Below are 17,619 nucleotides of genomic sequence, written 5' to 3'. Positions count from 1 at the left end.
ATTATGGGTTATAATTTATATTCTTAAAATCCTTAATGAGTATATTTTTAAAAGAAACAAACGAGACCATCATCTGAATCTCGTATGAAGAGATAATTAATTTTTAGTGAAGAAGGGTCAAAACTGTCAGACAGCAAAATAGGGGAGACTTTAAAGAATAAACTGTACTTATTAGCTAGACCAAAAATTCTAAAAATTTTATGGTAGGAATATATGTGAGTCTAGTTTTAGGAAAAATTAGTAGATCTTAATTTGGAGTTCCTTAGCTCAGGATATTAATAATTTAGTGACTATGACTCGAGTGGATAGCTTTGATGTGAATATAAGTAAATAATGGAATTTTTGTGTAATTATTCCGTAAACTTCGGTAACATCTTGTAACCCTGTTCTGGTGACAGAGGTGGGTTAGGGGTGTTACATTTATTGGTATCAGAGCTTTGGTTTAGTTAATTCTCAGAACGAATGTGATGTGTAAATTGTTTAGAAATACATGCCATATAAGTCTGTGATAATGTGATGTGAATTATCCGATCTAACTACTAATTTTTGTTATAGATTGTAAAGATGTCTGATAGACTTGAGGGTGTTGGTCAAGAAGAGGAAGTTAATAGTAGAACACAGACTTCTGAGCAGGGAACAAGTGGTAATGTTCTGATTTATTTGATGAGAGAGGAAGAACTTAAAAATATGATTTACGGGTTAATGAATCAGTGGTATCGTGAAACAATACAAGGAAGAAGTCAGGCACAACAACCTCCTCCTCCCCATACTGTGCCACCAGTTACAACCACCGTTGCTCCTCCTTTAATAGATGAATCTAGCAAAAGAACACCGATTGAGAAACTCAGAAAGTTTGGAGCTGGAGAATTTCGAGGGAGATCGAACGATGATCCAGTTAGAGCAGAGTATTGGTTAAAAAGTTTGGAAAGAGTTTTTAAACAGATGATGTGTTCTCCGGAGGACTATCTGAGGTGTGCAGTTTCACTATTGAAAGAAGAAGCGTATAATTGGTGGGAAACTATTGAGCCAGTGGTACCTGCAGATAAACATACTTGGGAATTCTTCCAAAACGAGTTTAAAAAGAAATATGTGGGAAAGTGATATTTAGATAAGAAGAAGAAGGAATTTATTGATCTTCGGTAAAGGAATAAAATAGTAGCGGAATATGAAAGAGAATTTGTGTATCTTAGTAGATATGCTCGGGATGTTGTACCAACAGAGGAAGAAATGTGCATTAGATTCGAAGAAGGGCTTAATGATGAAATCAGAATGATGATTGGAGGTACAGAGATTCGAGAATTTGTGGTTCTATCTGGTCAAGCTCAAAAGATGGAAGAAGTGTATAACAAAAAGATGCAAAGAGAAAGAAGAGGTAAAGAGGTATACAAAAGAAGTTTCTCAAAACCAACATCGACTTTTTCGGCTAAAAAGTTTAGAGATGATTCTAGTCGACTTGTTACAATTTCGGAACGATCAAATAAAAGTAAAACAACTCAACAAGATGTCGAAGTAACTAATAAACCAATAGTTAGTGCTAGTAGTGTGCAAAATATTCCGAGACCTAGATGCAAAATTTGTGGTAGATTTCATATTGGTGAATGTTGGGAAAAAACTAGAGCTTGTTATAGATGTGGTGGAACTGATCATTTTATTCGGGACTATCCTTAATTGTTAAAAGAAGATAGAGAACAAGGTGAGAAGTAAGCAAATACTCCTAAAAAAAGTAAACGTTCGGGTCAAAGCAGTGCTGCTGGGACTGCTAGTTCAGGAATGAGAGATGCTGCAGCCCGATCAGAAATAAGAGCATCTGCACGTACATATGCTATTCGGGCAAGGGAAAAAGCTTCTGCTCCAGATGTGATAGCTGGTAATTTCTATCTTTTTGATGATTCTGTGTATGCTTTAATTGATCCTGGATCTGTGCATTCATATATTTGCATTGCATTAGTGTCAGAAAAGAAAATGACTGTTGAGTCCACTGACCTTGATGTACGAGTCACTAATCCACTAGGGCAAAGTGTGTTAGTTAATTTAATATGTCGGAATTGTCCACTGAAAATAAAAGGATGTGAATTTTCCGCTGATTTAATGTTGTTACCTTTCCGAGAATTTGATGTTGTTCTTGGAATAGATTGGTTGATTAAACACAATGCCATAGTGAATTTTAGAGAAAAATAAATTGATTTAAAATGTCAGACAGGGGAAATAGTTTCAGCTGAGTTTGGAGATAAAAAGAATGATGTCAGAATTATTTCAGCCTTTGCAGCTCGAAAATTGATTCGGAAAGGTAATGATGCATTTTTAGCTTATATTCTTGATACTCGGGGTTCTGAATTAAAGATGGAATAATTTCCAGTTGTTAATGAGTTTACTGATGTGTTTCCTAAGAAATTACCTGGTTTACCCCCAGATCGTGAGGTTGAATTCGTAATTGATGTAATTCCGGGTACAACTCTGATATCAATAACACCGTATAGAATGGCACCGGCTAAGTTAAAAGAGTTGAAGACACAGTTGCAAGAGTTATTGGATAAAAGGTTCATCAGACCGAGTACATCACCTTGGGGCACACCTGTCTTATTTGTAAAAAAGAAAGATGGCTCGTTGCGATTTTGTATTGATTACAGACAGTTGAACAAGGTAACAATTAAAAATAAATATCCATTACCTCGTATCGATGATTTGTTTGACTGCAGTGTTCTCAAAGATAGACCTTAGATCTGGGTATTATCAGTTGAAAGCTAAAGAGTGTGACGTGCCAAATACTGCTTTTCGAACTGGGTATGGTTACTACGAATTTTTGGTAATGCCTTTTGGTTTAACAAATGCCCCTGTTGCATTTATTGATTTAATGTATCGAATTTTTTAGCCTTATTTGGATAGATTTGTGGTGGTTTTTATTGATGACATATTGGTCTATTCAAAAATAGAATCCAAACATGCACAGCACTTAAGAATTGTACTACAGACTTTGAGAGAAAAGCAATTATATGCAAAATTTAGTAAATGTGAGTTTTGGCTTCATGAGGTTGGATTTCTGCATCATATTATATCAGCTGAAGGAATTCGTGTGGATTCAAGTAAAGTTTTAGCAGTGGTGAATTAGAAAACACCGAAGAATGTAACTGAAGTATGAAGTTTTCTGGGATTAGCAGGATACTATCGCCGTTTTGTAAAGAATTTTTCCATGATTGCTTCACCAATGACTCGTTTATTACAGAAGAATGTTGAGTTTCTGTGGTCTGATGATTGTCAGCAGAGTTTTGATCAGTTAAAGAAAATGTTAACAGAAGCTCCAGCCTTGACTCAGCCAGAATCAGGTATAACGTATGTTGTGCATAGTTATGCATCTTTAAATGGTTTGGGTTGTGGGTTAATGCAATCGAGAAAGGTGGTGGCTTATGCTTCACGGTAGTTAAAACCACATGAAAAGAATTACCCTACGGATGATCTTGAGTTAGCTGCAATTATTTTTACTTTAAAATTTGGAGACACTATTTATATGGTGAGAAGTGTTATGTTTATACGGAACTGAACTTAAGACAGAGACGGTGGTTAGAGTTGCTGAAAGACTATGATTTGGTTATTGACTATCATCCAGGGAAAGATAATGTAGTTGCTGATACACTTAGTCGAAAGTCATCCTTGTTTGCATTTCGGGCAATGAATGCTCATTTGGCTCTTCATGAAGAAGGTGCTGTATTAGTAGAATTTAAAGTAAAACCAATGTTCCTTCAACAAATTCAGAAGCTACAGAATGAAGATCCAAAATTGGGGCTGAAACGGCAAATGGTTCGGGATAATTTAGATTCAGAGTTCAATATTGATCATGAAGGTATGTTACGTTATCATAATAGGATTTGTGTTCCAAATAATTCTGATTTGAAGAATGATATTCTCCTTGAAGCACATAATAGTATGTATTCTATTCATCCAGGTACTACAAAAATGTATGGTGATCTGAAAAAGACATATTGGTGGCCTGGTATGAAAAGAGAAATTTTAGAATTTATTGCAAAATGTTTGATTTGCCAGCAAGTTAAAGCAGAGCATCAAGTGCCAACAGGTTTATTACAATCCATTATGATTCCTGAATGGAAGTAGGAGCATGTTACAATGGATTTTGTGTCAGGACTGCCTATGACTCCAAGAAAGAAAGATTCGATATGGGTGATTGTTGATAAATTGACAAAGTCAGCACACTTTATTCCAGTCAGAATAGATTTTTCACTTAAGAAGTTAGCAGAATTGTATGTGTCAGAGATTGTGAGACTACATGGAGTTCCAGTATCTATCATTTCAGACCAGGATCCGAGGCTTACTTCAAGATTTTGGAATAAATTGCAAGAAGCTTTAGGTACCAGATTAAATTTTAGTACAGCATTTCATCCTCAAACAGATAGACAGTCAGAGCGAGTGATTCAAATTCTAGAAGATATGTTAAGATGTTGTATACTCGAGTTTGGTGATAGTTGGGAAAGGTATTTATCGTCGGCTGAGTTTACTTACAACAATAGCTATCAGTCTAGTATTAAAATGGCACCATTTGGGGCTCTTTATGGTAGGAAATGTAAAACTCCATTGTGTTGGTCTGAATTGAGTGAATCAAAAATAGTTGGGGTTGATTTGATTTGAGAAACCGAAGAGAAAGTTCAGATTATTCGAGATAGTCTAAAAGCTGCTTCCGACCGTCAGAAGTCATATGCGAATTTAAAACAAAGAGACATAGAATATGCAGTGGGTGATCGAGTATTTTTAAAAGTTTCACTGTGGAAGAAAGTGTTACGGTTTGGTAGAAAAGGAAAATTAAGTCTGAGGTTCTTAGGGCTATATGAAATTGTGGAAAGGGTTGGTCCCGTAGCTTATCGGTTGGCTTTACCTCCGGAACTTGAGAAGATTCACAATGTGTTTCATGTGTCTATACTAAGACGGTATAGGTCAGATCCTTCGCACGTAATTCCTCATACTGAAATTGAGCTTCAACTAGATATGACTTATTTAGAAGAACCAGTGAAGATTTTGACTCGTGAAGTTAAAGAATTACGAAATAAAAGAGTACCATTGGTTAAAGTATTATGGCATCGACATGGAATGGAGGAGGCAACCTGGGAAACAGAGGAGTCAATGAGATCACAGTATCCAAATCTATTTTCAGGTAACAAATTTCGAGGACGAAATTTTTGAAGGGGAGAGTTGTAATGGCCTAATATTCAGTGGTGTCAGAAATGGTGATTTGAGATCACTAAATCCGACAAGTAAGATTGAATAAGATAGTAATTTAATATTTATGAGTCAAGTAAGAATTTAGAAGAATTTGTGAATTGGTGAATTAAAAGAATTTATTAGGTTAAATGGGTCAAAAACGAGGTATCGAGACCTCAAATTTGAAAACCGAGCCATAAATATTTTTAGAAATTTTATGGAGTGTCACTAAGTATTAAAGTTTGGTTAAGAAATTTTAACGTTTGGGTAGTCAATTAAACAAAAAGGACTAAATTGTAACAAATGTAAAATTTGCTAGAAGGATTAAATAGATCAAGTGTTAAAATAAAGAGGATTTAAAGTGAAATTAAGCCTAAAAGTGAATAGGTTGGACGGCAAGGGCAAGAAAATCAGCAGAAAAGTAAGGGAAATAAAGGCAAAATTGGAAATTTTTCAATTTTAACCTATAAAATAAGGACAAATTTGAAAAATCTAGAAATCTCTTCATATTTTCTCAGCCAAAACACCATAGGAGGTCTGGAGAAAGCTTGTTTTTTATATTTTACATCATGTGAGTTTAATTCTTGCTTTTTCTTGATAATTTTTATGTTTTTATGACTTTTACAATTAGGTCCACTTATAGAATTCATTAATTTTTTATTTGGTGGATGAAATTGGAAGTTACTCTGGCTGAGTAATTATTATGAAATTGAAGTTCTAATTTCATATTAAAGTGGTTTTATTAAGTAATTTTGATAGAAAATGGTATTTAAGACCTAATTGTAAAAAAGTTGTGAATTAGAGGTTGGTGTTGAAATTTAGAATATCAAAGGTTGTGAAATAGTTTATAATGATAAAATAAAGTGTTAATTGAGAAAATTTAGTTCAATTGATGGGTGAATTGAGCAGGGACTAAATTGTAAAAATTATAAATTTTAGGGTAATAGTGCAATTTTAAAAATTAAAGAGCATAAATTGTGAAGTGAAATAGAAATGAAATAAATGCTAATGAGTGGAAATATTTTATATTATAGATCAAGAATCCAAAGACAAAAGAGGAAAAGAAAAAGTTACGGAATAGTTCCTAGATTTCGAAATCTTTTACAAATCAGTTGGGTAAGTTCATATGGTTGAATTTACATGTTTATTTGTGAATGATTGAATGATATAATGTGTTATTAAATATAAATTTGTTGTGGGATTGTGGAAATTATGTTAAAATGAAAGAATAAATGTGGAAATTCAAATTAGGAAAAATGCAGGATTGAGTACGTTCATATCGTGACATGTGATGAATTGACGGATAAGACCATGGTTGATCCATGGCAAAGTTGTGAAACGTAGGTATGGTATCATCCATACTGAGTTGTGAAACGTAGGTATGGTATTATCCATACTGAGTTAAGAAACGTAGGTACGGCATTTCCCATACCGAGTTGTAAAATGTAGGTATGGTATTTCAATGAGGAAATGTAACGCCCCCACGCCCGAGACCATCGCCGGAGTCGAGCTTGAGGGGTTACCGAACATAATTTATCAAATTAAGAACTTCAAATCATTTGTTTCTACATTCACAGCTTTCTAGCTACTCGCGTCACAGTTACAAGAAAAATCATATCTCAAGTTATGAAACTTGAAATCAAGATCCGTAAATTTTCCCTGAATCTAGACTCATATATCTATTTATTAATTGTTTTCTAGAATTTTTGGTTGGGTCAATTAGTACAGTTTATTAATTAAATTCTCCCCTGTTTCAGGGTTTGACTGCTCTGACCTCTGTGTATTACGAATCAAATAACTATCTATACAGAATTTCAATGACTATGAGGTTTGTTTCTATTAAAACCTCAATAAGGAATCTGTACATATAAAGAACAACTTCTAATTATTTTTGTAAAATTTATTATGAATTTTTAAAGTCAGAACAGGGGATCCAGAAATCACTCTGGCCCTGTTTCACAAAAGTTTAAATATCTCATAAAATATAATTTATATGCCTGTTTTGTTCAATCCACATGAAAATAGACTCATTAAGCTTCAAGTTCATAACTTACTCATCATTTAGTTCCACTTATACTATTTTTAGTGATTTTTCAAATTCATGTCATTGCTGCAACAATATTCTGTTTTAAGGCAAGTTTCATCTTTCCATGAATTTTTATGAACTAGATAACCTATTAAACTTCCATGATATCAAACATGATCTAAATTAGCCATCACCATGACTTATCAATATCAAACATTTTCTCAACCAAACATGGCCATATCATAAAATTATTTACACAAAATAGGTATATTGCTATACATGCCATACTTAAGTAGTTGTACAAGCCATTTACCAAGATAAAAGTCCTTTGGATAGTGTGATCGAACTTTTGACCTGTCCCGATTCCTGAGCCGGCTTGTTCAAAACTAAAGTGAATGAAAAGGAAGGAATAAGCATAAATGCTTAGTAAGTTCATATGCAAATAACAAGTAACATAACAATACAATAATACCAAACAACCTTAACATGGTATCACGAAAACATTTATCACATTTCTAAATATCATTCATCATCTTACGATCTTATCATTGTTGTATCTTTTTCCAACCCGAGGGTTAAGAACATACATGTCCAAAGTGTCCATTTCACAACACTTACCCAAAACATCACTTATATCTTAAGTGCTCTTCCATTAAACTGGAAATTTCACCCGTTGAACACATCGGAATATAACTCGGATACATGGATAATTTGCACATAAGTGCCACATATGTAATCAAGAAATCATGTAACCCGCCCTAAGTGAACTCGAACTCAACTCAACGAGCTCGGGGCGTTCGCATCCATAAATGAACTCGGACTCAACTCAACGAGTTCGGACATTTGCATCCATAAGTGAACTCGGACTCAACTCAACGAGTTCGGATGCTCAACAATCCTAGTGACATGTCACTTGTATCCTAATCTATTCCTAAGGTTCAAACGGGCTTTTTCCCTTGATCCCACATTTGCCGTCTTCCATGGAATATCGGAACCGATACTCGGTAGCAATTCATATTTATCAAGTGGTAAACATAATTTGCATATTACTCAACATTAACCATAAAGCATAATATTTCACGATTAAAAATCAGCATATCATATAATTAACATCAATAACTTAAAAATAACAATTATGCTACATTATTTACACATGAACTTACCTTGGTACCAAAATATAAAGATTTTGCAATTTAGTCCACAATCTTTTCTTTTCCTCGATCGCGACTTGAATCTCGTTTCTCTTGATCTATAATACCAAATTAATCTTATTTAATACATACATTCGTCAAAACAGCATTTAATACGAACTTTGGAAAATTACACTTTTGCCCCTAAACTTTTGCATAATTACACTTTTGGCCCTAGGCTCGGGAATTAAACTTTATTCCTTATTCTTATGTTTTATAACATGCTGATCACTTTTCCCTTCTATGGCAACATCAAATTCTCACTCTAACATATACTTGTGACTATTAGGTATTTTTGCCGATTAAGCCCTTTTACTCGTTTTCACTCAAAACCGAGTAGCACAAGTTGCCTAACATAATTTCAAACCCCATATTCTATCATAAAACATCAAAATACACAAATTTCACCTATGGGTATTTTTCCAAATATAAACCCTAGGTTGAATTATTGCTAGCATAAGCTTAATCGAGCTTCCGGGATTCCAAAAACGTAAAGAACATTAAAAATGGGGCTTGGAATCACTTACTATGGAGCTTGAAAGTTGAAGAAACCCTAGCTATGGAGAGAGGGAGAATTCGGCAGCAACTAAGGAGGACGATGACCAATTTTGTGTTATTTTTCCCATTTTATTTCATTTAATATCCAAATGACCAAAATGCCCCTCCTTACTAAACTTTCAAAAATTCCTTCCATGTCCTAATTTTTTCCATGAACTTAAAATTTTTCAAATTGCTATTTAAGACCTCCTAATTAATATTTCAATGTAATTTCATACTAAAAACTTCTAGAATGCAAATCTTGCAACTTATTCGATTTAGTCCCTACTTTCAATTTAAGCATTTTAGGCATAGAATTTCATGACGAAATTTTTACACAATCATGAAATCATATCATAATCATCAAAATAATTATAAAATAATTATTTCTATCTCGAATTTGTGGTCACGAAACCACTATTCCGATTAAGCCCTAATTCAGGATATTACAGGAAAACCATACTGAGTTGTGAATCATGGCATTGAGCAATGACGTACTCAATTTCGTAAGTCGTTTCCTAATTTGATAATAAGTAATACAAGAGGAGTGAACCAAATAAAAGAGATTGAGTAGTTGTTAATGTTGAGCTCAACTATATGAAGTATTATAACACTGGTTGTGAATGGCAGGAAACTTTAGTAAATAATTTGTTATTGTTTGGAAATATTATGTTTGGTAAGCATTACTTTTAAACCTATGAACTTACTAAGCTTCAATAAGCTTACTTGTTTGTGTTTGATATTTTTATGTAGATTGAATTTAAGTGAAGTTGGTAGATCGAATCAACACAACAAGGCACACTATCAAGATCAATTCCGGTAGCTTTTGTTTTATGTTTAAAGATTTATATGGCACGTATGGAGTTTAAATGAAATGAAGTAAAGATGTTATAAACTAGTTAACAATATTTTGTACTAAAATAGTTTTTAGTTAGTAGCAGTAGTTCGACTTTGAAAATTCACTATAAATTATGGAAATCAAATGAGAAGTTGAGTAAGATATTGAATTAAATCCTATTGAATCTAGTTTACATAGAAGAAACGGTATAAGCAAAAGACTTTCATATTAGGAGATACTTGAATTTTTATGAGATAAGGTTAGAGTGATTTTGAGCTCCCCTATTCTGACTTTGGAAAATCATTAAAAATTTTAAAAGAATAATTATGGGTTATAATTTATATTCTTAAAATCCTTAATGAGTTTATTTTTAAAAGAAACAAACTTATTTTTAAAAGAAACAAACGCGACCATCATCTGAATCTCGTGTGAGGAGATAATTAATTTTTAGTGAAGAGGGGTCAAAACTGTCGGACAGCAAAATAAGGGAGACTTTAAAGAATAAACTGTGTTTATTGGCTAGACCAAAAATTCTGAAAATTTTATGGTAGGAATATATGTGAGTCTAGTTTTAGAAAAAATTAGCGGATCTTAATTTGTTCCGTAACTCAAGATATTAATAATTTAGTGATTGTGACTCGAGTGGACAGCTTTGATGTGAATATAAGTAAATAATGGAATTTTTGTGTAATTATTCTGAAACCTTCGGTAACATCTTGTAACCCTGTTCTGATGACGGATGTCGGTTAGGTGTGTTACAAAATAGTTCCCTTATCCTAATAAACTACTAAAAGACAAAAAAGTTTCCTAAAAAATCTCAATTGATTATTCTAACATTATCTACTCAAATAACTTAAAAAGTATCCAAAAATATATGGGAATTGTAACACCCCTTACTCGTATCCAACACTGGGACAGGGTCCGAGGCGTTACCAGACTCAAACATAAACATTCATTCAAAACCGGGCCATAAAATTGCATTCAATTTAAAACTATTCATAAACATGCATCTCATCCTTTATACGGGCCCACGAGGCCAAAACGTACATTAGGTGTGGTTCGGGACTACACTGAGAACTTTCAAAACTTTTGTAACACTTGGAAAATTTTCGTGTTTTGGAGGGTCACACGCCCATGTGCTTAGGCCGTGTGGCTAATTAAATTCCAAAAAATTAGGTACAGACTTCATACTGAACTCTCTTATCTTGCAACTTACTGTCACTTTTCTGAGCTTCATAAATCTCTTGGAGAAACATCGGTCTAGCTCTCAACTCTGCTCGAATAGAACCATCATCCGATAAAGCCAACCATGTATTCATAGCCCTCAATGCAAACAAGTATTTCCTACTCATGGCATCAGCGACCACATTCGCCTTTCCCGGGTGGCAATCAATCACTAGCTCATAATATTTTATCAACTCTAGCCATCTCTGTTACCGTATGTTCAAATATTTTTGAGTCATTAAGTACTTTAGACTCTTATGATATGTGAATACTTGACATTTCTCACTATACAAATAGTGTCTCCAAATATTCAATGCAAACACAATGGCGACTAGCTCCAAATCATGGGTTGAATAATTTTTTTCATGTGGCTTCAGCCACCTTGAGGCATAAGCTATCACCTTACCTTCTTGTATAAGTACGCAACCCAATCCATTCAAAGATGTGTCACTATAAAACATAAATTCTTTTCCCGATTCAAGTTGCACTAAAACTGATGCCTCGGTCAACAATGCCTTTAGCTTCTCAAAACTCTGTTAACACCCTTCCGTCCATTCGAACTTGACATCTTTCTGTAACAGCTTTGTCATCTGAGTAGCAATCATGAAAAATCCTTTAATAAATCGTCTGTAATAACCGGCTAAGCCTAGAAAGCTTCTAACCTCAGTTACATTCCTCGGTGGTTTCTATTCAACAATAACCGACATCTTACTTGGGTCAACTCTAATACCATCGCCCGAAACAATGTGACCCAAAAATCCAACTTCTCTAAGCCAAAATTCACTTTTACTAAACTTAGCATACAATTATTTGTCTCTCAAAGTTTGCAAAACCGTTCTCAAGTGCTTGGTATGCTTGGTCTCATCACGAGAATAAATCATTATATCATTAATAAAAACAACCAGAAATTTATCCAAATACGGTTAGAAAATTCGGTTCATTAAATCTATAAATACTGCGGGAGCATTCGTTAAACCAAATGGCATAACCAAAAATTCATAGTGACTATACATCGTCCGAAAAGCAATTTTCGGCACATTTGAGTCTTTAACTCTCAACTGGTAGTAACCAGACCTCAAGTCTATCTTTGAAAATACTATGACTCCCTTCAATTGGTCGAATAAGTCATCGATTCTTGGCAAGGGGTACTTGTTCTTCATGGTTACCTTATTGAGCTGTCGGTAGTCAATGCACAATCTCATTGAACCATCTTTCTTTTTCACAAATAGCACCGGTGGGCCCCACGAAGAATGACTAGGTCTCGCAAAACCTTTATCTGTTAATTCTTGTAACTGAACTTTCAACTCATTTAATTCCGTCAAAGCCATCCTATACGGATCAATCGAAATAGGTGCAGTACCAGGAATTAACTCAATACCAAACTCAACTTTCCTAATCGGAGGCAATCCGGGTAACTCTTCTAGAAACACATCCGGATACTTACATACTACCGGCGCTGATTCAATTTTCAACTCAGGCTCTGTTGTATTTAGTACAAAGACAAGATAAGCTTCATAACCTTTTTCTTATACATCTCTGAGTAGTCATAGAAGAAATCACTATAGGAAAGCTATCCGATTCATCTGGTTCAACCAGAAGAATATCACCACTTTCACATTTTAATTCAATGATTTTCCTTTCACAGTTTACCACTACATCATGCATGGTCAACCAATCCATACCAAGTATTATATCAAATTCATCAAATGGCAAAAACATAAGATTAGCCGGGAAAGAATGACCTTTAATTATTAAAGGGCAATTCCTACATACTTTGTCAACTAACACATGCTTGCCTAGAGGGTTTGACACTTTTATCACAAATTCTGTAGACTCAACGGGCATATTCATGCTAGACACCAATTTCACACAAATATACGAATGGGTAAATCCCGGATCAATCAAGGCAACAACATGAGTATTATAGAGAGAAAAAGTACCCTAATCACATTAGAAGATGAAGCCTCTTTGCGAGCGCGAATGACATAAGTCCTCGCAGGTGCCCTACCCTCAGGTCTCACAACTGGATCTCTAGGTGCACTCTTACTAGTCGCTCTATTTCCCGGATTTCTCTGTAGTCTCCATCTAGAAATTGCATTGCCCAATCTTACACTCTAAAATCTCTCCTTATCAACCATTTTGGGGCAATCTCTAATGAAATGATCTTGGGAACCACAATTAAAACAAGTTCCATCATTAGCTCGGCACTCGCCAAGGTGATGTCTACCATACTATGAACACTCCAGTCTACTCGGTTGGGCATTACCAACACTAGCAATTGAAGTAGTCTGAGCTTTTGAAATTGAGTACTACTTACCCTTGTTTCTATTTCAATACCCAAATGAAGCACTCGATCGAGTATTAAACTCTCTCAGTTTCTTAGATAAGGACTGCAGTCATCTGCCTTTTCTTTGAATCTTAAGACTCAAACTCAGCTTTTTTTTTTCTCTTTAACCAATTCCTCGGCCTTGCAAGCTCTCTCAACAAATACAATAAACTCTTTTGATTCTAGGATGCCAACCAACAATCGGATGTCCTCATTTAATCCATCCTCAAACCTTTTATACATGACAGCCTCAATCGATACACACTCCCGGGCACACTTATTGAGTCTTACGAACTCACGCTCATACTCTGTTACAGATATTCGGCCCTGTTTTAACTCAAGAAATTCCTTTCTCTTCTGATCAATAAACCTTTTGGCTAATGTACTTCTTACGAAACTCTTCTTGGAAAAATTCCCAATTAACTCTCTCCCTTGGTGCAACAGACACAAGGATGTTCCACCACTGATAGGCTGAGTCTCTCAAAAGTGACACAATACATTTCATGCATTCCTCAGGTATGTATGATAACTCATCAAATACGCTGATAGTATTCTCGAGCCAGAACTCTACCTTCTCAAGGTCATCATCTATACTAGCTCGGAACTTTTCGGCCCCTTGCTTTCGAATTTTATCCATTTGAGGTATATTCAATCTCATAAAATACATACCTTGAGGTGCTACAGGAATAGACTAAGGAATAGGTAGAGGTGAAGGGGGTTGAGCGTTCGGGTTCGTTCGAACGAACTCCGTATATTAGGCATTCATCATATAGCGGAAGGCTTCCTTAGCCTCTTCTCCTTCTCTCTGACTCACGGTCACAAGTCTACTCTCAATTGGCGCGATGTTGCCCTTGAGCAGGAGCCGACGCATTACTTTCTATATCGTTAGCTTCAGATCGATTGGGATCCATTACTATATGAAAACACAATTTAAAAGGTTAGGAGTCATCACACTATTACAATTCATTTATGGCATGTATAGCTAGACTCATGCACATGCTATGTTAGTCTGAGAATCGACTAAACTGTAGCTCAAAATAACGGTAGAAACAGCTAGATAGTTGATGATTGTAACACCCTACACCCATACCCTTCGCCGGGATAGAATACGAGGCATTACCTAACTTTAAACTCATGCTTGCAAACATTTTTGAGTCACCAAAACTCTGCTCAAATTGAAACTTTTTCAATTTCTACTTTAAACTTTTTATCATGGGCCTACGAGCCCCAAATCGACCATTGGAAACTATTCGGGATCAACCTGGGCCCTTAAGCCACCTATAGAAAATTTGTCTTTGAAACAGGGCACACGCCTGTGTGGAAGGGCAACACGCTTGTGTGGCCACTTCAACATGGTCGTGCTGATGGCCTGTGTGTCTCACACGACCTAAGCAATACAGAGACAGGCCCGTGTCCTCCACCCGTGTGGAAATAATTCTAAATGCACACCTACAAGGGTTTTCACACAATCTGGCACACGCCTGTGTCCCTAGCCCGTGCCCTTCACACGACCATGACACGCTCATGTCCTAGCCCGTGTGCAAAAACATGGATATTCTATTCTGACGTAAGCAAGCCCAAAATGACACACAGCCAAGGCACACGTCCATGTGCTAGGCCGTGTCCTTCACACGGCTGAGACACACAGTCGTGTCTCTGCCTGTGTGTTTACTACCATGCATATTGACTTGAAAATTTTATGTGCAAGGGACATACGGCCAGACCACACGCCCAAAGGGCAGACCGTGTGTTACACATTGCCTAGACACTTGCCCGTGTGTCTACCCATGTGGACAATATAAGGCTATTTATCAAGCCTCTTTGCCACCCTTACTTCCACAACCTACACAAAAGCAACCAAAACCATTATAAAACTATCTCATGCAACCAAATCTGCTACAATAGACAACATTCCATTTGTGCATTTTACTCATCTATGAAAATAACATATTTTTATATAAATCAAAATGAATGTTAGCCATCATTCAAGGCTTAATACAAAATGAGGGATTTATCCCAAGCCAACACATTTGGCCAAATTAATAATAACCCAAAACACAAGCCTAATTCCCTATACATGCCATATTCAAAAATATAAATCAAACTATATTGAATGCTTCAGTTGATAGTGTGATTGATATCTCTGATGTGATTGATATCTCTGATCTCCGTTGATCCTTGAGCTAAATAGGCGGCACTATAAGAAAATGGAAAAGGAGAGAGAGTAAGTATAAAGCTTAGTAAGTTACACATAAATAAATATACAACATAATTTTACCATTCATCATCAAACATCAGAATACACAAATGGACATGAACAAAACTTACTCATTAATATTCACTACACGTCATATAGCATATATTGAGCTCACATTTCCTACATACGAAATAGGTACCTGTACCACTCACAACACTGTTATACTTTTTCTCATTAACTTTAAATCATAACTTTCACCGTTGAACCATTTGGAACATTATCGGATATTCTATAAGCCTCAAGCATGGGGTAAGTTGCCGATGCCATGTCCCAGACATGGTCTTACACTGACACATTTCATAGCCGATGCATGTCCCAGACATGTCTTACACTGGCTTACATCTCGAGGCCGATGCATGTCCCAGACATGTCTTACACTAGCGCTAATCTCAATGCCGATGCCATGTCCCAGACATGGTCTTACACTGGCTCTCATAATGTGGCCGATGTATGTCCCAGACATGTTTTACACTAGCTCACACAAGTGTCCCAAACGTCATGGCATGAATATCCGATTTATTTCCTAAGGTTTATTCAAGAATTCTACTGTCTCTATTCTCATCACATTCTCTCATTTCCACAATCAAGCAATTCGTGCTATAATAATTTCAATACAATTCAAACACATATATTATCAATTTAGTTGTATTATTTACATACAACTTACCTTGGATTATAAAATGTGGCGACTAATCGATTTAGTCAATTTGCTTGGCTTTCTCCCAGTCTAGGTTCGGATTCGGTATTTCTTGATCTATAATAACAAAATGCACTTATTTAGCCACTTTATCCATCTAGGCACTCTACAATTCATAATTGGCAAAATGACCAATTTGCTTCTAAACTTTTGCAAAATGACCATTTTACCCCTAAACCCGAAAATCAATTTTTATCAAATTTCTTCACATCTTAAGCCTAGCCGAACCCTTTTCTACTCTTATAGCAACTCCAAATTTCCACTATTTCACACACTTATCATCTATTTTACAACTTATGCAAAATAGTTTTTTTAGGTGTTTCCATGCTAACACCTTTCACGAAAGTTGTTTATAAGACACCCAAGACTCATTTTCTTCCATAAAAAATCAGCAAACATTATAAATCCTTTCATGGAAAAACCCTAAACTCTTAATCATTTTGCAAAATGGTACCCTCATTTGAAAGCTTATGCTTCAAGGGTCTCAAAAAATATAAAAATCATCAACAAAGAGTATGGAAATCACTTACTTGTGAGTCAACTAAGTAGCTGAAATTTCAGGCTCCTAAAGCCTTATTTTTTCTGGTAAAATCAGTGAAGAAGGAAAGGTGAAAGAGATGATATCATCCTTTGATTATTTTATTTCTACTTTAGTCAAAAAGTAAAAAATTAATTACCTAACATTGAAAATTTTCAATTCATTGTCCCATATGGCCGGCCACCCTATTTCTAAGGGTATAATTTCCCTTTAAAGGCCCCCAATATTTATTCCCTATCTATTTGACACCTTTAGCTATCAATTCAGGACTTTTGCACTTTATGCGATTTAGTCCTTTTTCGCAATTGGGCTCACAAACATTAAAATTACTTCACCAAATATTTCATGCTTTCATATAATCATGCTATAACATCAAAATAATAATGGAATAATTTATTCGACTCTGGATATTTGGTCCCGAGACCACTATTCTGAATAGGCCCAAAATCGGGCTGTTACAATGACAACTTAAAAAATGTAAAGAACATTAAAAACGGGGCTAGGATTAACTTCCAATCAAGCTTGGAAAGTGAAGAAACCCTAGCTATGGGGAGCTTCAAATTTTCAGCCCTAGCTTGAAGAAGATGAGCAAATTTTGCTTCATTTTTCCTTTTTTACTCTTTTATTAATCAAATGACCAAAATCCCTTTTAATGCCTTTTTTCAAATTTTCCTAACTATGTCCATTTTTGTCCATAAAAATAGAAATTGGGAAAATTACTATTTAAATACCTCTAATTAGTAATCCATGGCAATTTCATGCTTAAAGCTTCTAGAACTCATAT

Source organism: Gossypium arboreum, chromosome 1 (assembly GCF_025698485.1).
Source record: "Gossypium arboreum isolate Shixiya-1 chromosome 1, ASM2569848v2, whole genome shotgun sequence".
NCBI lineage: Eukaryota > Viridiplantae > Streptophyta > Magnoliopsida > Malvales > Malvaceae > Gossypium > Gossypium arboreum.
This window is presented reverse-complemented; position numbering follows the sequence as displayed.